Source organism: Eschscholzia californica, unplaced genomic scaffold (assembly GCF_041429995.1).
Source record: "Eschscholzia californica isolate CP2 unplaced genomic scaffold, dmEscCali1.0.p SCAF_4, whole genome shotgun sequence".
In the NCBI taxonomy this organism is placed as follows: Eukaryota; Viridiplantae; Streptophyta; class Magnoliopsida; order Ranunculales; family Papaveraceae; genus Eschscholzia; species Eschscholzia californica.
In genome coordinates this window covers 40,948,659-40,969,093 of record NW_028238461.1, presented here as the reverse complement: position 1 = coordinate 40,969,093, position 20,435 = coordinate 40,948,659, and the positions used below count along the sequence as shown (strand labels likewise).

The window sequence follows — 20,435 nt, the reverse complement described above, 5'->3', positions numbered from 1 at the left end:
TAAATGTTCATATCTTGGCTGTTATTATTTTTTTGATGCTTCTAATTGTACTGATATTTGGTTATTTGTCTGATTCAAGGAGACATCTGCTGCTGCTAGAGGCAGAAAAGATAAAGCAATTGCAGAAGACAACAAGAAAAATGGCCCATCAATACAGTTTAAATGTAGCTTATATTTTTAGGAGCAAATCAGGTAACTAAAACAAACATAGTTATAATTTTTCTGAGCATATACTCATGTGCTCTAAACATACTAAAATATGTTTTGTTTTACCCGTAAAAATTCAGTGTACATATCCCTAAATTATTATCTGATGAGTAAACTTTAACTTTGAAAACATATATTTTTCTAAAAAACATAATTTCATTTGTTCTAAACATATCAACATGTGTTGTCTCTATACTTTAATGTGTTTATATATCTACTGGAATGCTACGGAAGAGGTAAGAGAAGTCTTGGTTGATAAAACTTGTTATTATTTGAAACATTAGTAAATATGTTTGTTGTTGAAGAAATATGTTTTCAGCAGTCAAAATGAGTTATTTGCATATAGTTAAATGTTCATAACTTGTATGTTACTATATGTTTAATGTTTTTTAATGTAGACAATTGGTTATTTGTTAGCTGCAAGGACAAATCTGTTGCTGTGCGAGGGAGAAAAAAGATCGACATTAAAGAGAAAGTCATCGTTGAAGTTAATAAGAAAAAAGGGACATCACAATCTAACATATGTTAGTGGATTGGAGGATTAAGGTGTCATGTTGTGGATATTTTTGTGAACAATTTAACATATGTTCATCTGTATCGATATTTTGAAAAAACAAAGTTTGGAAAATGTAAACAATAGATGAAAAATGCTCTCGTATGATCGGCTTGTGCTACTTGCAATTTCGGAAAAGCAGAAACAACTTAATATTTGCTTTAAGCATATATATAATTTTGTTGAGAATACTTATTTCTGTTGTAAAATAACAATGAATATGGTAGGAAATTTTCTTAACACAAAACTAAATGTTGAGGAGTTCAGAAATAAGATTTAAAATATCTTAACATTAGTAGAAAGCAAAATAGATTGTATTCAAAATGATAATGCAAAAAACCCCATTTTTTGAACATTTTTAAAATTGTTGAGAACATATGTAATTATGTTCTGAACAACATATATAATGCATTAGCCAAAATAATATTTGTTCGTCAACGGATTTGTCAAATACAAAGGATAATATGCATAACATTTTAATTGCAAAGGACAGATCAAAAAATGCTTTAGTCTAAATATTTTTGTCGAAAGAAAAGAACGCGAAATATTTTGGCAAAACAATGTCTGAGCAAAAACGAATTTGTTCAAAAATTTACAAACTTGATGAGACAAACTAAGATTTGCTCAGGAATTCAGAAATAAAATTTAAAACATCTTAATATTAGGTAGAAAGAAAAATAGATTGTATTCAAAACAAAATATTGCAAAAAAAAAAACCAATTTTTTGAACATTTGTTAAAATGTTGACAACATATATAACTATGTTCTCAACAAAATATATAATGCATTGGCAAAATATTATTTGTTCTTTAATGAATTTGTCAAATACAAAGAATAATATGCATAACATTTACTCAGTAAAACACCCAAAATTCATCAACAAACTCATGAATGTCTGGGACACAACCCAAAATAACTACAACAAAACCGTAAATATTCGAAACATAACCCAAAATGTCTTTAACATAACTTTAAATGTTTTCAAAACCACCCAAAATGCTAACCGAAGACAAAAGCTTTTTTACGAAGTAAAACACTTAAAATCATCAACTTTTCCCTGAATGTCTGAAACAGAACCCAAAATGTCATCAACAAATCCATAAATGTTTGAAACAAAACCCAAAATTTCTTCAACATAGTTGCTTAGAGCATATCTAGATTTGTTTAGATAAATCTATTTCTATTTTGAAGTTGTAAATTTTCTTCATGCTGCAAAAACTAATTTGTTCGGAAATATTTCCGAGATTGTAAATTTCCTTGGAGCATATATGAATTTGTTAAAATAAATAAATTATTGAGAACAAACAAAGATTTGTTTGGAGCATATATGAATTTGTTCAAAAATAAATAAATTATTGAGAACAAACAAAGATTTGTTCAAACAAATCTTTGAAGTGGGAAATATTTTTGATGTTATAATAATATACTCGAACACAAAACTAAATGTTAGGGAGTTCAGAAATAAAAGTTAAAACATCTAAAAATTAGGTAGAAGGCAAAATAGATAATATTCATAACAAAATATTGTGGATAATCACAAAGGATAATTTGTCTTCCATATTCACTTGAAGAACCAACTTTTCACTGCATTGTAACAATCTTGTCTCTTCTTCACTCTCTGCTTCCAACTCCTCCTTAACCTTGAAGAACATATAAACGATTTTATTATTTGAACAAAGTAAAATATTTCACAAAATATATGTCTTATTATCTGAACATATTAAAATATGCTTCATGCAAAACTGGACAGATGTTGGCTAATGCAGACAAAGTTTAGTATGCAAGTAACACATTTTAGGTATTTCAGAACATATCTGAATATGTTTACATCCAAAAAGAAATTGGCTCATCCAAATAGAAACATATCTGAATTTGTTGACATCCAAAAAGAAATTGTTTCCGAAATTACCTAATTTGCTTTCAGCACATCAATTTCTTTCTCCAAACCTGCAAAGAAGTAAAATAAAACATGAAATTTGAAAAACATGAAACATCAATGAAAACATACAGATGAACAAGAAAGTTTTATCAAAACGAAATTTCAGAAAGAGAAAGTTCAAAGAAAAAAATAGAAAAGGTTCAATGAAAGGCTTTCACTCCTCCATCAAATATTTGACCAATATGAGTAAACACAGTGCTCCAAGATTCAGATACTAGTGGTTGGTCCCTTAATGGGGCCTGATCTGGGTGTAGGTCAACCTCCATATGCAAATGCTGTGAAAAAATGTCTTCAAATTAATATATATTCTAAGAACACAAAACTTTATGTTGATGGAGAACAAAAAATACTCTGAACAAAAAAGTTTGTGTTTGTAGAAGTGAAAATATGTTTCATGAAATTTATTAAAACAGAAAACATGAAATCACAAAAGGTGAAAACAAAAAAATATATGCTTCCAAAATCAGGGAATTATCTGAACAAAAAAAGTTTGTGTTTTTTGAAGTGAAAATATGTTGCATGAAATTTAGGAAAACAGAAAACATGAAATCACAAAATTTGTGAAAACATAGGACATATGCTTCCGAAAACAGAAAATACTTTGAATACAAAAAGTTGTGTTTCTGGAAGTGAAATATGTTTCATGAAATTTATGAAAACAACAAAAAATGAAGTTTATGAAAACAGAAACACATGAAATTTATGAAAACAGAAACACATAAAATTTATGAAACAGAAAACATATTGGGGTTTTGTTAGGACATAATTTGCTGTGTAACAAAATATGAGTGAGAAAAACAAACAAAATTTCAGAGAGACAGACTTTAAAGAAAAAATAAATGGAAAAGAAATGAAGATGAAGAACAAAGAAGGTTAAGATGTTTTTTTTTGAAGAACACAAACTCTCTACAAACTAAAGAAGACTCCAAAATACAGCAAACATTTTTCAGTTTGCTCATTGTATTAACATCGTGCTAACAACATATCTAAAATGCTTAAAATACTTGTCAATTTGTCTGTTAAACATCAACATCTACTAAAACGTAATTTCTAGAGAGAGAAACCGAAAAATAGATCTAAGTTTGTACTTTTTGAATTCTTAAACAAAAAACTCTGTAAAAGTTGTTCACCATGTTAAGAAATTAATTAATGAGGAAGTAATACTCAGAGATGAAATTTCTAGAAACATCAAGAAAAACCTCATTAATGGTGTTTAAAATCTTTAGATCTGAATTTTTTTTCTCTAAAACATCAAGAAAAAACCTCATTAAATGAAGATGAACATAGAGAGAGGGAGATTGTTAATATGAAATGAAGACGCAATGAAGATGAACCTAGAGAGACAAAGTTTAAAGAAAACAAGAAGTGAAGATGAAATGGAGAAAATATGTTTTAGTTTGAAGAAATGAGGAAGATGAAACAACAAGTAATCATTTATTAAGTTGCAATAAAAGATTAAAGATGAAGATGAACATACCTTGACTGTTATTCCAAATAAGTTGAAGACCAAGGAAGAAGAAAATAATCAAATTGTGATGAAGATGAAGATGAAAACAAGGTTGTTGAAGATGATGACGATTTTGTTGAAGAAGATGACGATTTTGTTGAAGAAGATGACTGTTATATGGCGAAAAATCCGGTGGAGTTATATGAAGAAAAGGAAACTTTTGTTTCTCTTAAGGAGAGGGAGAGCAGAGAGAGGAGAGAGAGAAAAAAGGAAGGAAAGTTTTGGAGAGGGAGGGAAAACTATGAATTTATAATGGAAAGAAAATTATAAAATCTGGGAAATATATATATAAAGGGTATAATAGGGGTTAACAAAAGAAAGGGGTTCCTAAAGATGGAAAAACTGACCTAGGGATCCGAAATTGGGCTTGATATGGGTTTATTTTTGAAAAAAAGGTTTGTTAAGTATTATAATTCTAGGGTGGGCCTTATTTTAGTTAACACCCCATTTTTTGGGCTTTTAACTAATTTTTTCTATAAAAATTATCCGGAGAATAAAAATTTAGTAATAAATATTGACTCATGGACATTTTTTCTTTTAGTCCAAAAATTGAGTTGATCGAACATTGCCCCTTAATCTTTATCTTCCCTCTCTTTATCTCTCTCTCTCTCTCACTGTCTCTCACCGTCTCTCTCTTATTGTCTTATTTTTTCCCTCTTATTCTCTTAGTCTCTCTCCCTCAACTTCTCATTGTTTATCTCTCTATTGCTCTCATTATCTATGTCTCTCGATCTCTCACTACTTTCCTCTTAATCTCTCACTGTTTCTCAATCAATCTCTTATGTTTTTTTTTTTCTCTCTCTCGCACAGACACTGTTCCAACAAAGGGAATTGTTCACTTCGTCGGAATATGACATCGAAGAGGATTTCTGGTGAGATCTTCCTCGATGATTTCGTGGCCACGTAACATTTCGTGTCTACAAAACATTTTGTGACGATGACCATTTCGTGGCTACAAAACGTTTCGCGGCCACAAAACATTTTGTAGCCGTGACCATTTCGTGGCTACAAAACGTTTCGTGGCTACGAACTCTGTTATTTTCACACAGACCGAGAGAGAGAGAGAGAGAGAGAGAGAGACTGCGAGAAAGATAAAGAAATGTATACACCGAGATAAATAACGGGAGTGATCTACAACGAAAGAGAGTGAGAGATCTAGAGTGTGAACGACATAGAGATAGTCATTGAGAGAGAGAGAGAGAGAAAAAGAGAGAGAGAGAGAGAGAGAGAGAGATAATGAGAGATATATAGAGAAATGAAAGCAACAAGAAAGAGATAGAGATAGATATAGGGTAACAGTGAGTTAAAGAGGAGAAGAGAGGAAAGACAATGATGGTGGTGTAAACTTGTGGTGGTGAAAGGGATAAAGAAGATGAAGATTAGAGGGCAATGTTAGATCAAATGAATTTTTGGACTAAAATAAATTATTCCCCCGAGAATGTACAATAAAACATGGATTCCCTAGAGAATTTATTCCCCAGAGATTATTCTTTATTTCCCAAAGCCGCGGCTTTTTTGAATGACTAACATCTCGACTCACGTTTAAAAAGAAAACATTTGGATTCACGGCCAAGCCGCTTAGCTCAATTGGGTTTCAGGGTCCTTTGATTGGTCTGTAAGGGTTTAACTTAGGGGGATGGCTTTGCTTGGAGAAATAGAAGGCGTTTCGATTCACGTGTTACTACTCAACTAAAGTGAGTTTCATGTGCATTTACGCGTTTTGGGTCGGCTGCACCTACTGGCTATTCGCTCCATCAAGTCAGGCCGATGTGGGGCTCCAATGTGTAGAACGCCTTCCTTTTTTGCCATTATCCTGCTCAAGCGCCCTGGCTTATCGTGGTGCGGCTTGTCAAGTACCCACTATCTTTGAATTGGGTATTTCAATGGAGTACCCTAGTTTTAACACCGTGAAACTATTTCATTTAGAATTTTGAACATTTTTGCCCTTGTTATAAGGTGATGGATTCTTTGTTGTTTGAGGTGCAAGGCGAGGTGATAAAGCTCTCGCCCGCGCCTTGGCGATCGCTTCATGATTCTGAAAATGGTGATGAAGAGGAGTGTGGAAGAAGGAAGAGAAGAACAGAAAATAAAGGAGAAGGCGAAGGAAAACAGGGTGATATCCCTCTTGTTGCTGAAGAAGATGAAAGAGATATGAAACCCTAAAAGGGTTTAAGTCGTGGCCCTTAGATTAGATCACAAAGGGTTTAGATTTGGTCAAAATTAAGTTTTCTATTTTTTTATCTTTAAAATGCTTTGACCAAATCTGGACCAATATAATCTTTGACCACTAAATTTCTAATCTAATCATGGCCCTTAGATTGGAAATAACTTTTCTCTTTCTCTCCTCTCTCTTTTAACCTGAACATCATCTCTTTCTTTCAAACCCTAAAACGAAACTACTGCATCTTGTCGCCTCTTCTCGCCTCCATATTTTCTCAGGTGAGGCAACACTTCTTTCAACCTTGCGCCTTGGTCGACTAAGCGTCGCCAAGGCGCGCCTTTGACAACATAGGTTGGGTTATGGAGTCTTCTAATATTCTAAGCAGAATCTCATACGTCTATATGTTTAACATTTGGTTTCCTGGATCTCATGTATAAACTAATAATTCGGGTATAAGATATATACCTCAATCGCTTTCCCACGTATTAAATTGATCGCCTTTATCCCAAATGTCAAGAGTTCCAATTTGCATCTCCTCTACTTGAGACACCTTAGCAACCGACTTGATCTCCCACCTTTCAAGTTAGCAAGAACTTTGTTCAGCAGTTAGACGAAGAACACCTTCTTCTTCAGACTAAATAGATTTAGACTAGATAGACATAACTTGGATTTTGTTTTCTTCTATCTCTCTGCTTGAGGAAGCAGAGATAGAAATCCTCTTGAGAAAAATCTACACACATTTCTGTTTCTAATGAGCTCCTAAAGTCAAAATCCTAATCAAATTAGTTTCCTGTAAAAACCACAGAAACAGAAAGACTTAGAATTTAATTCTGAGTCAGATTCTCAAATGAGAAGTCTATCCCTCTAGAACATTCTTTAGATGTGGTCGGTCAGGTAAGCCCCTCAATTGGCTTAGCCTGGCCGACCCCATTCATGGGTTGGGCCTTAAGCATGATCACCTTTTGCCTCGGACTTTTGGCCTGACGATGTTATCTTTGTTCAACCCATTTTGTCGAATCCTTTTAGGCACATATATAGATCTAATCCATGCCTTTATATGCCTAATCCCTCTAGTCATATCTTCCGACTAAATCGACACCCTTTTGTATAACCCGTTGTAGGATCCGGTCGAAGTTAGTTGTGAATCATCCGAGTGGTTCACTGGTCGTAGTTTGTTTCTAGCTAAACATTACGATCCCTAAAGACTGGACTTGATGACCTTCTTCACCATTTGTTCTATCCGATAAATTGAGCACATTGTAATCTTGATCGAAGGATATATCCTTCAATTTTCCACTTGTCCTAGACTAAGTGCAACGCTCGATTCCCTCGTCGCTCTGTATCTCATTTGATACGTTTTCCCTTTCAAAATTTCTTGATCCCGAGTTCAAATGTCATCCAAATGATTAACTCTTAAATTAATTTGAGCGTGACCACACATTACCCTTCAAGTTGCCCAGTGATACACATGTTAAATTGAAATGTTAGGGTTGTTTGAATGCATGTGTTACACGTTTATATCTTATTCAAACTTTTATATATTTATTTCATATATGAACATTATGTTGATGTCTTGAGGGGGTTACTTTAGTATTAACGGATTTATTGAACATTGGTTGTTATATGGGGAATAGGAAAGAGTTAATTCCTATTTGGCCCCCTACTTTGTGACCAGCTTCCTTTATGGCTCCTTATTTTCTATAAATTCAAATATGACCCCCCTTTTTTGATGTAAATGTCATAACTACCCTTCCTTTAAATATTTTTTCAAAATAAAATTAAAAATAAAACCTTAATTCCACCTCATTTCCCTCTCCACCACACATCTCTCTCCACGTCACCTCTCTCTCTCCAACTCACTCCCCTCTCTCTCTCCTACTCACCATCACCTTCTCCGACGACCTTAAAAAAAAAAATTCTCATCTCTCTCTCTCTCTAAAAACTCTGGTCGACAATTTTCGTCGGAGAAGGTGATGGTGAGTAGGAGAGAGAGAGGAGTGAGTTGGAGAGAGAGAGAGGTGAGTTGGAAAGAGAGGTGATGTGGAGAGAGAGAGGTGACGTGGAGAGAGGTGATGTGGAGAGAGAGAGGTGACGTGGAGAGAGATGTATGTTGGAGAGGGAAATGAGGTGGAATTAAGGTTTCGTTTTTAATTTTATTTTGAAAAAGTATTTAAAGGAAGTGTAGTTAGGACATTTACATCAAAAAAAGGGGGACATATTTGAATTTACAGAAAATAGGGGGCCACAAAGGAAGCTGGTCACAAAGTAGGGGGTCAAATAGGAATTAACTTAATAGGAAAATATTCATAACAAGAAAGAATGTGTAGTTGTTAAACAACCTGAAATTGTTTTATCAAATGGGACAAACTTGCACAATTTCATGAAGCTGTGAGTCATATACTCCCTCAGTCTCATATTAAAAGTCTCACTTTCCTTTTAGAGATGTCTCATATTAAGAGTCTCACTTCCTTTTTTATCATATAAAATCCATCTACTTTCCCACAATGCCCTTACCTTGGGTCAACTATAGTTTGTTGGAATTTGTTTTTGCAATGAAAGCAATTAAATATTTAGTGAGGTGGAAAAATGAGACTCTCTTTAATTTAGACTTTTCCTCTACAATAAATAAGGATACAAATGGAAGAACAAAATATATGAAAAATAGTTGGAGATCCAAAGCGGGACTCTTAATATGAGACGGAGGGAGTAGTATGTATAGATTTGGAGCATTGTTAATCCGAATTTAATGGTTCCTGATACTCTGAGAAAGAATATTAATATGACAATTGAAGGTTTTATACCAAATTGTGATGGTGAGAAGGAAATAACACCCTAGAGAAGGTTTTGTCAAGGGAAGATTATACTGTTGATTTGAATAGTTATCCGAGAACGTCAATGTATAAAACAACTCAAGATGAAAAATGTAAAATATAAGGTTTCGACAACAAAATTTGATTTGAATCATTATCCAAGTAAACATTGGTTTATGGGAAGGTTTGTCTAAAGATGAAGTGGAAATACTTGACATTAACTACTTTTAGATGAGGTGGATATAAAAAGTATAAAGGTCAAAGAGTGGAAGAAAAGTTTGTACCATAAGTCAAATAGTGTTTATGAAGATAGTCATGTTTTAATGGATAACTTTGTGTGATGAAGGTGTTGTATGCAGTGGAACCATTTTTCCAAAAGACAAATAGGGAGGATTACATACATTTGTCGGGTATTCGAATTTAGAGAAAATGGCTTAAACGTGTGGTGTAGATAAATATCAAGTGGGAAGTTTTATAGGGCCTCCCCAATTTTGTTAAAAGGGCTCCCCATGAACCATTTCACTTGGTAAATTATCATTGAGGGGGGGGGGGAGGGGGGGGGGGGGGGGGGGAGGGGGGGGGCTTTTAACAAAAATGAGGGGGTCCTATAAAATCTCCCTTATCAAGTTCATGTGACACATATGGTGAGGGTTCAAAAATTTTCGACGTATTTGAACGCAAGAAAGAATTGAATATATGTGTAATCAAAAATTCAAATTTAAGGTGAAGAAGTCTGATAAACACTTATGATTTGCAGCATTCGTTGATGAAGATTGTAAGTGGCATCTTCGTGCAGCTATGGTAGATGCATCTTCTTTCTTTAGGATTTGCAAGTACTTCAATCCCCGCTCTTATACTATGCTTGGAATCTCCATCATGTGCATAGACAAGCCACTACTGGAGTGATTGGTGAGTTTTCCTCTTCTGCCCTTGATGTTTGCTCTCACGGGTGATTAAAGACTGGATTTCTACTACCAGTTGTGTAAGGAATAGAAAGAAGATGAAAAAGAAAGAGAAGGTCGAGGATTAGGGTTTTCTCTCATTTTCTCTAGTAAATGGCGGCTGAAAAATTAAGGACTTGTTTTCCTACATAAGAAAGCAAAAGGAGAATTTACAACAGAATGATGAATTATCTTCCAATAATTTTGAAATCATCTATGTTAATTCATTTATATTAATTTGCGTTGGGTTATTTACGCATTGGCCCCCAAAAGTGTAACCAGATTCCCGCGTGGTCCCTAAAGTACGAGAAATCATTTAATTAAATATTAATTGGATGTGTGAAGAAAGTGTTCCAATAATGATAAATTGGAAAAGACAAAAACAAGAAAAAGCAATGAAGAAATCCCTTATTGCTGAAAAGGGTCTTATGTTCCAATAATGATGAATTGAAATCTCAACCCTCATAAAAGTTGAAGTTCCCTTGATGATAAATGAATCAGTCAGATTAAGTAGTCCATAAGAGAGGAAGTGAAACTTTGGTACTCAGATTGCATCTCTCTCTATCTTCTTTCTCTCTCTAGGATTTTTTTAGGGTTATTTCCCAAATGGCCCCCAATTTTGTGACCAGCTTCCTGCCTAGCCCCCTAAATTAGCAAAAATACCCATACAGCCCCCCCTTTTGAATTTCCGATATAACACCGTTAACCAGTCAACATTTCTCTCTCCTCCATCTCATAACCTCTCTCTGCCACCTCATCTTCTAGCCAACTCATCATCTTCTCCGGCGAAGGTCGCCGACCGACCCATTTTCCGGCCGGCGATATTCAAACTTAAATTTTTTTATTTATTTATTTCATCTCTCCTCTCTCTCTAAATTTTTTTTATTTCATCTTTCCTCTCTCTCTCTAAAAAAATAAAATAAAAAATTGCATCTCCTCTCTCTCTTTCTAAACTCTGGCGAAGGAGGTTTCCCTTCGCCGGAGGTCGGCAGACCTTGAAGGTCTGCTGGAACAGATCTTTTAGATCTGCTCGAGCAGACCTTCATGGTCTGTTCCAGCAGACCTTCAAGGTCTGCCGACCTCCGGCGAAGGGAAACCCCCTTCGCCGGAGTTTAGAGAGAGAGAGAGAGAGGGGATAAAAAAAAGTTTGTTTTAGAGAGAGAGAGAGAGAGAGAGAGGAGAGATGAAAGAAAAAAAAATAACTTTTTTTTTTTAAAGTTTAAAGGTTGTAGGCCGGAAAATTAGTCGGCCAGCGACCTTTGCCGGAGAAGATGATGAGTTGGCTAGAAGATGAGGTGGCAGAGAGGGGTTATGAGATGGAGGAGAGAGAAATGTTGACTGGTTAACGGTGTTATAACGGAAACTCAAAAAGGAGCCCATATGGGTATTTTTGCTAATCTAGGAGGCTAGGCAGGAAGCTGGTCACAAAGTTGGGGGCCATTTGAGAAATAACCATATTTTTTATTTAAATCCTAAACATCCTCTCTCCTGTAACTTTTTGGAGGGATAGATGAGAGGCATAATTTATTTTAGTTGATACAAAAAATCAATAATTCAAAAAGGAATTTTTTTTAAGGAACTCCATTAATGGAAGTTTTCCTCATATATAATAGCAAAAAATTGTAGCTAATTACGTTATACAAAGAAATATCTACTTACTTCTTATATAATATATATATATATATATACTAGGTGTCCACCGCGCCCGTAGGGCGCGGTAGATCCCTTTTGGCTAACGCCTTCGAAATATAAATTTGCGGTTGACTACGTTTTAGTGGTGCACGTATATGGGACGACATATCCCGAGACGCTTATACGTCGCAAAATTCATTTCTAGACCAATCCAACATTATACAGGTATGGGATCTGTAATTCGCATTTGCTATGCGAATCACAGGTCTCGGTCTAATCCTAAATGGTCTAGAAATGAATTTTGTGACGTATAAGCGTCTCGGGATATGTCGTCCCATATACGTGCACCACTAAAACGTAGTTAACCGCAAATTTATATTTCGAAGGCGTTAGCCAAAAGGGATCTACCGCGCCCTACGGGCGCGGTGGACACCTAGTTGAAGAAAGAAGATTTAATATTGTTCGTTTGTTAACTTTCTCAAACGCCCTTAAAGAAGATATAATATTGTTTGTTTGTTTACTTTCTCAAACCCCCTTCAAAAAGTTGCAAGACTATGAGATCATTCATACACAAATTTATTCCTGAAAGCCACACAATAAGACTCATCATTTTGTCAAAATATAATTGCTTAATGAATTATTACAGGGTATGGGAACAACCTAAATTGGAGGTAGCACACAGAGACAATTGGAGGGATTGTTAGAGAGATTTAGGATGGTTAAAGAGACATAGTTTAATATAGACATAAGGGCGCGTCTATAGGCGCCTCCCAAAACTACTGTAGGGGCCTCCCGTCTGTAGGCGCACCCGTACGACCAAGGAGGCGCCTCCCAGGCACCCCATCTTCTTCTCTTTTTCCGTTGCTCTACTTTCTCTCTCTACTTCTTCTAAAATCATAGATTTCAATGGTGAATTCCCGTTCACATTAATATGTTTTCCTAAGCCATGAACAACCTCGATGTATCTAATGGCATTTTTCATTTTTCAATCTTTTGAATCTATGAAAGGAACAACCCTTACCATGAAACAAAAAACCCTAATCATGAAATGAAGAACCCTACCCATTAAACAAAGAACCCTCCCTAACCATATTTTTGACTTTTTCTTTTTTTGTAATTCCATCCACCCTTCAATTTTTTCTCTATGATTTCCTTCTCTCCATCTTTTCAAATTCATCACCATTACACCTGTGTTAAAGTAACATGGTTTTCTTCCTTCAAAAACCCTAGAAATTTCTGAATCAAACCAAAACCCATATGTGAAATAGTTTGTGAGATTAGTATGACAATATTGTGGTGCACCAATAACTCTTGAATTAGAGAGAGAGAGACATTCCATAGTTTTTTAATATCATCAACAACAATTATATCTGAATCAAGATAAATTACTCTATTAACATAAGATTCAAGTTGCTAAGTAATTTCTAGCATAATTTAATGGGTTTTCAAGTGCTAATCTAATTGAAGATTAAATTAGATTCTTGACTTGATCTTCATTAAAAAGATGAACTTCGAAATTGAGAGAAGGAAATGTTGATCGAACTATTTTAGATAGAGAATTTGGTTTAAATTTATAGATTGAGATGAAATGAAGTGAAAGAAAACCTAGGTCCCAGACTGCACCAGCCCGAGACATCACAGAGTGGACAGTCCATCTCGTCTCGGGTTGGCCCAATCCGAAGAAATGTATTGGGCCTCGGAGTGACCGGCCCGAATGAGGGGCGCCTACAGCTGTCGGTAGTTGACTGTGGTCAAACACATTTGAGAGGCCCTTATAGTAAATTTGGGAGGCGCCTATAGAGGCGCCCTAGACATAATCTGATAAAAAAGAAAATAACTAATAATTATGATAATCAATTGAAACAAATAGAATGAGAGGACAAAATTAGAAAGGGAAAGATTAGGATAAATCTGATCATCCATAAGAGGAATATATCCCTTTTATCGACCATGAAAAAATACAAAGGGTTTAAAAATAAAGATAAAATTGTTAGTGTAATGGAATAATTTTTTTCTTTGATGTCTTCATAATGAAAGATGATAACAATCGACTAAGAAAACAATTAATTTTTTTATATCTCTAAAAATGTGCAACTCTAATCAAATAACCTGAAATAGTAAGATAACATTACATTCGAAGATGGAAAATGAGAGATTGAATTTAATTTGAAACTTAAAATAATGTGGTTAGTTAAATTATCATCTTAAGTGGACAATTGAAGTGCAGAGACAATGAAAGAGATATCTAAATAGACAATATTATAATTTGGTTAATTAGATTATCATCTCTACTTCTCTACACAAAAAGTATACAACTTGACCTCAAACCTCAAGTCTTGAGAGAACATAAGAAATACAAAGAAAGTCAGTGAAGGATTGAAGTATATAATAATCTGGTACATTATTCATCTCTCTCTCACAAACAAAAACAAATAAATAGAACATAACAGAAACAGAAAGAGTGTGAGAGAGATGGATTGAATTTAGAATGAAAAAACATATACAACTTTAATCAAATCGAATATAAATAAAATCTAATTAGAGCAATGTATGAATATATATATCAATCACGGTTTGGGAAGTTAGAAAAGTAATCCACCATTTTCTCTCAAACGATTTCCTCCCATATTTTAGGGGTAAATGGTAAATGATGATGTTACCCCTTAAACTGAATCTTTAAAGCTTGACCAGTCGTGTTATTTTTAAAAGAGAGCGAGGGTATAAAAGTACAGAAACAGTTTTAATAAGTTAGAACTGAAATTAACCGAGTTGGAATAAGGGAGAGAAAGTAATGGGAGATGGCGATTTGTAACTTCTTATCTAATTAGGTGACACGTGGAAGGGAAGTTAAAACAACTTTATCTTCAATTAGTTTAAACCATTCGATGAAAAAATTATAGATGACAATCTTACGGACGTGAATATCCAAGAGATAAATCTACGGTCCACCTAAAAAAACACCATTGTGTTTTATATAATAGACTAGGTATGACCCGTGCCTCCGGCACGGACACTAATGTTGAACCAGAATATGAAACTTTAAAACTGCAATTTATAACATGTTTATTCCTAAACATTTGACGAAATCCTGTCCCGAATTGCGGCAACCACTTCAAGCTCAAGCGCAGAAACCTTAGCCCATGCTTCTTCTTGAATGCCCTGCTAACAACATCATAAAGGATCTCAGCTTGAAAGATAAAGGGTGAACTGTGAAGTGACCCAATGGTCATATTTGAGGATTTGAACAATATTAAATGAGGAATGAAGGAATATATCAAGTAGCAGATATATGTTCCATACTCTGTCTTGAATATCTAACATGGAAAACCACTATCCAGGTCATAATGTTTTGAAATGACGAGATATGTTGCAACTGTGGTGCATGCATAATACATATGAACCACGACAAATTTACTGTTTACTAAAATCTCTAACCAACAAAATGGTTGCCGTTCTTAAGAAGAATGAAGTTTATGGAGAAAAATTGAAAAGTAACCAACTGGTGGCATTGTACAATCATACCATTATTACGGTAAGTAATTTATGCATATCTACCTTTTAATTCACAAGTTCCTTCCTCAATCTTTTCATTTCGCACTCCAGGCTTCTATCTTCTGCTCCACCATGCGAAATTGCAGAACAAACGGTTGTCATGATGTAATTAATCTACACATGCTATCAAATGCAATATAGAAATGTTAGAGGAGAGAGGTTACTTTTCTACAGTGCAGAGAGGTCTGCTACTCTTCTTAAACTTGGGATTCTAGTTGGCGAACTTTCTTCTCAGACATTACCACGTTCTCCCTTGTGTCTTCCTATTATTCCATGAAAGCATATAAATATAGGCTATAAATAAGTAGATCAAGTGCAAACATCAAAATACATTCATTGGCAGAGAAAAGACAACATACCAGCTTTCTCCCCCGTGAATACACAAGTAAACGACTCTCTTTATCCGACTCCTGAAAACAGGCAAAAAATAAGTTTCTTTGAACGGGTTTTTAACAACGTCGGCCTACAACACAATAAGCAATTAAAAAAAGCAGAATTTTCTCAAGACCTGAAGTTTATTAACAACATCTTGAGCTTCCTTTCCTGCTTGTAGGCGGTGTCAGACTCTCTGTTTCTGTTATTCATCTAACCGTTTCTCAAATGCAGATATAGTTGGCATTTGACTACAAAAACACACAGTTAATTGTTTCTGACATCTTACAAGAAAACAAACTTCATTTGAAGAATCAATGACAATAAAGCAATCAATAGTTCACATCCGACCAAAAAAAAAAAAGAAACATCAATCTAACTACTTGTGAGAGAACGTTTAAGTTGAGCAGGAAAACATTTTTGTATTGGTAAACATGAAAAATCCTTCATGTATGTAAAAGTGATGCTGAAACAGTGAAAGTGACAAACAAATTTAACATCAATTAATAGGTGCGATCATGAACGCAAGAAACAAAACTAAACATTGGTTAGGCGACCCAAATGCGCTTCCCGAACCGTTTGAAGTAAAAAAGTAATCTGTAAGACTGCCGAATTGTTTGAAGTATGAAACACATGATGGAAATAAAATAACAAAATTTGCAAGCCTTTTCAATGCTTAAAATCATCAATGAAAAAGGCGGATAATCGATCTCGCCACATAAGAAGATAAAGCTTACAAAAAGTTTATTTCAGGGGAGGCACAATTGCGTCGAAGTCTATTACAGTGAAAGACGGCATAAAACTAAATGATTTGTAAGAATTATATACTTCAAAAACCTCAATTGGTGATCAAACTCAATAGTGATAAGAGACATAATGACATTGTTTACCGAGAAAATTATTATTGTTCGTAGTTAATAACTTAATAAACACAGTTTTAAGTAAAAAAAAGGTAAACCTTGTTGAAGTTCCATTGGCAAACGCAGGATTCGTGTTTCTTCATGACCTGTGTATCCGCGGAAGCATTTCCAAAAACTTAGAAAAACACAATGTTGTACCAACTGTTGGACAGAAAATTTGCTGTAGCAAAATATTGGATACATGGCTACATGCCTTCTGATGACCACTTCTACTCCCCAGATCCTCACCAAGAGAGATAAGAAATCATTGTCATCTATGTTCTTCCTGGCCCTTCTGATTTTTAGCAACAATATCTTCTTCACAGCTGCTATCTTGAAAGTGAAAAGTAAACCCTTGTAGTAGATTCATTGAGGTTTTAGTGTTTTACTCATTTTAGACGATTACTGGGATATTTAAGTTGCAATAATTTCAATCTCATTTGCAAAAACCATGCATGCAGACAGCACCCTAGTCCCCTCGTAAAATATTCTAAATGGCCATGTGTCCCAATGTAGCGGCTGACTTCGAATCCTTAGTTCCTCTACCTAGCAAACCACTTTTATAAGTTGTCCCTATCACTGTACTGTTACATATAGGTATAATGAATATATATGATCAACACAAACAAAACTCACAAAATTTGGTATCATTGACATATTAACCAAACCCTAACTTTTTTATAAACACCCACAAAAGCAAAACCCACATCAAAATAAGAACAAACTTACACTACCCATCCTCCAATTCAAGGCTCAACTCCACAAAACTCCATTCCTACTACCATTCTCACTGCCATTCCCGCATTATATTATTTTTTCTTCATTATCTATATAGATAGAATGAATTCACTTGTAAGAAATCTCACTTCAAAGATTTCTGAATAAAAAATATACATTATTTCGTTACCCAAATAAGCAATCAAGATTCAAAAAACCTACTTCGTAAATCAATGTGCAAATTCTACCTGATTCATCCTATAGGGACTGGATTGGCAGGAATGAGGCAAAAGGATTCATCTCTATGCCCATTTTTTTGTGTTGTTCTTCTCAAATTTGTAATACAACCAAGTGGCAAAAGTCTTCAAATTTTATCTCTACCTTTTGCCTTCAGATATGTCCATATCGACAGCGAGGAATCTACAGAACGGAAACTTCCGGCTACCAAGGGGACGGTAATTTGTTAATCATTTTCAATATGTTCTGGTTTTCTCCCCACTTTCTTCGAAATCTGAAATTTCTCAGGTTTCTGTTTCAAGGGGTCACCCAAAGAGAGCCATGGAAAACTACAACAGTACATTACGACAAATAAACTACATATAACTAACTACATGTATGCAATTCTCTATTAGACATTTATCAAACACATATATCGCAACATCAAAAACATAAAGAGGCAAACCAAACTTTGGCATTTCTATCAAAATCTACCTAACAGGTACAGAAAGAAACATCCACAAAGATCAAAATGTAAGTGTATGCAACCAATGAATCAAATCAATAAATCATTCTTACCACTATAAGATCAAACCCACATAAACTTATGAACAATTTATAAAAGAAAACTAACTGAATAAATTTCTACAATGAAGATGAAGTTTAACAGAGATTGAGAGAACAAAAGATGAAGCAATAAATTTTTACAATGAAGAGGAAGTTGAACAGAGATGGAGTACTAACCTCTGGTGACCTAAAAAACGAACAAAAAAAAGAAGGAAAAGAAACATCGGTTGAGAGGAAAGGAGATGTGTAATGCAGTGAAAAGAAACGTCCGTTGACAAAACAGGAAACAATTATGGATTTAGGCGCCTAAATGACCACATACCATCCAACGGTTGATGATATTGCTGATGTGGAACGAATGGCTGGATTTATCCAAGAGTTTGTCCCAGTCAGCACTCATCCACCTGTTTTATTATATAGATATTGGAATAAGGGAGAGAAAGTAATGGGAGATGGCGATTTGTAACTTCTTATCTAATTAGGTGACACATGGAAGGGAAGTTAAAACAACTTTATCTTCAATTAGTTTAAACCATTCGATGAAAAAACTATAGATGACAATCTCACGGACGTGAATATCCAAGAGATAAATCTACGGTCCACCTCAAAAAACACCATTGTGTTTTATTATATAGATATTGGAATAAGGGAGAGAAAGTAATGGGAGATGGCGATTTGTAACTTCTTATCTAATTAGGTGACACATGGAAGGGAAGTTAAAACAACTTTATCTTCAATTAGTTTAAACCATTCGATGAAAAAACTATAGATGACAATCTCACGGACGTGAATATCCAAGAGATAAATCTACAGTCCACCTCAAAAAACACCATTGTGTTTTATATAATAGATATATATATATATATATATATATATATATATATATATATATATATATATATATATATATCTAATGATATCAAACTCATACATTTGAATCCGAATTTTCTTCTAAAATATCTGATATTTGAGAAGCTTATTAAAAACTTTAAAAATAATTTTTTCTTAATTATGTTATTCTTTAGTTAGATTAAATAAATTAATCGAAAGTTTTCATTATTATAAATATATAATATTATTAGTATATAAATATATATACATATATATCTTTATTAAATACAGATATATCTTTAATTCATAAAGATACATTTATTTAAAAATTAAATACTCTTAAAATGAAAAGAACACGAACTTTTTAGTTGCATATTTATTAGTTTCTTATATTAAAACTTAAAATACTAACAAAGACTTCTTATAACTAAAGTTAAATGATTAAAATTAAATGTGTCGCTTTTTTATCAATAAGAATAAGACAGAATTGTTGTTTGTTTAATCTTAGTTTTCAGTGATTAATTAGATTTATTTTTATTTAATAGTCAATTATAATGTTTCAATTCGATTAATGCTCATTAAACTAATCAGGTATTTACACTCTCCTAATAACTATCAAACGATCTGTAATATAGAAAATGCGAATTATTTATATTAACTTCGATGCTTAAATTATTTTTTAAATGAAATGATTTACAACTTTAAAACTTTATAGTGGCATTATCCATTATATCTCTGTTGTTTGTTAGTAATTAATTTATAAAACTTTTTTCATTTTAATAAGAATATTTAATTTTTTATTCTATCTGTTGTCTTTTATCATTTAATAAGATTAATAAATCTAAACTTTTGATTAGGAATTGATAATATTTTTATTTAACAGATATATATTTATAACTAAAGAAATATTTGATTAAAAAATAAATACTTTTATAATTAAAAGAACCTTAAAACCGTATATTCTTATATGTTTGTTTGATGATGGAAGCTTATAGCACGATTAGTGTTCAATAATTTCAGAGGACCTGATATACCATGTTACATCAATTGTCTCAAGAGTATTGAGTTTGCAACTTGTAAGTAAAAAAGAAACTAGGGAGAAAGTACATAGTAAGTGTTCGGTGTTTGGCAATGGTGATAGTATGTGGAAGTTTTCGTGGTTCCGTTGTAGTGGCTAAACATATATGAAAAATTAAGAAATGATTAAAAGAAAAGAAACAATAAAGTGAGTCGGGAGTTGGAGGGATGAAATTTGAAACGATGGCAATTTTTCCATATTTTTTTTAGTCAGTTTGTCTTAGTCACGACCAAGTTGTCTTGTTATATAGATTTTTGTTTAAAAGTTTATATAAAAAATATATTTATTTAATAAATATAAAATATCTTTATTAAATGAAAGTAAAGAAAATATAAACCATATCCTTCATTGGTTTGATTAATGAAACTAATCTAAACATTTAATTATTATAAATCTTGTTATATATAGTTTTGTTTAAAAATTTAAATAAAAAATATATTTAGGTAATAAATA

The 20,435-nt window shown here is 33.5% G+C and overlaps 1 long non-coding RNA gene and 1 pseudogene across 6 annotated transcripts; both read right to left on the bottom strand.

Moving 5' to 3' along the window:
* Nucleotides 1-12,735: 12,735 nt before the first annotated feature.
* LOC147544711 (putative galacturonosyltransferase-like 9 pseudogene) lies at nt 12,736-13,386 on the bottom strand (annotated as a pseudogene).
* A 1,285-nt stretch (nt 13,387-14,671) lies between these two features.
* Nucleotides 14,672-18,221, bottom strand: LOC147544710 (uncharacterized). 6 transcript variants are annotated; one of them, XR_015239639.1, is made up of 8 exons: nt 17,539-18,221; nt 16,788-17,400; nt 16,633-16,680; nt 15,811-15,925; nt 15,662-15,712; nt 15,467-15,565; nt 15,306-15,364; nt 14,672-14,909 (listed from the first exon to the last, which is right to left on the bottom strand). It is a non-coding gene; the product is annotated as an uncharacterized LOC147544710 (long non-coding RNA). The 6 variants fall into 6 exon arrangements; XR_015239637.1 differs by having other exon boundaries at nt 16,633-17,157; nt 17,303-17,400; nt 17,539-18,219; XR_015239638.1 differs by having other exon boundaries at nt 15,811-15,876; nt 16,633-17,400; nt 17,539-18,220.
* Between the last annotated feature and the right edge of the window lie 2,214 nt (nt 18,222-20,435).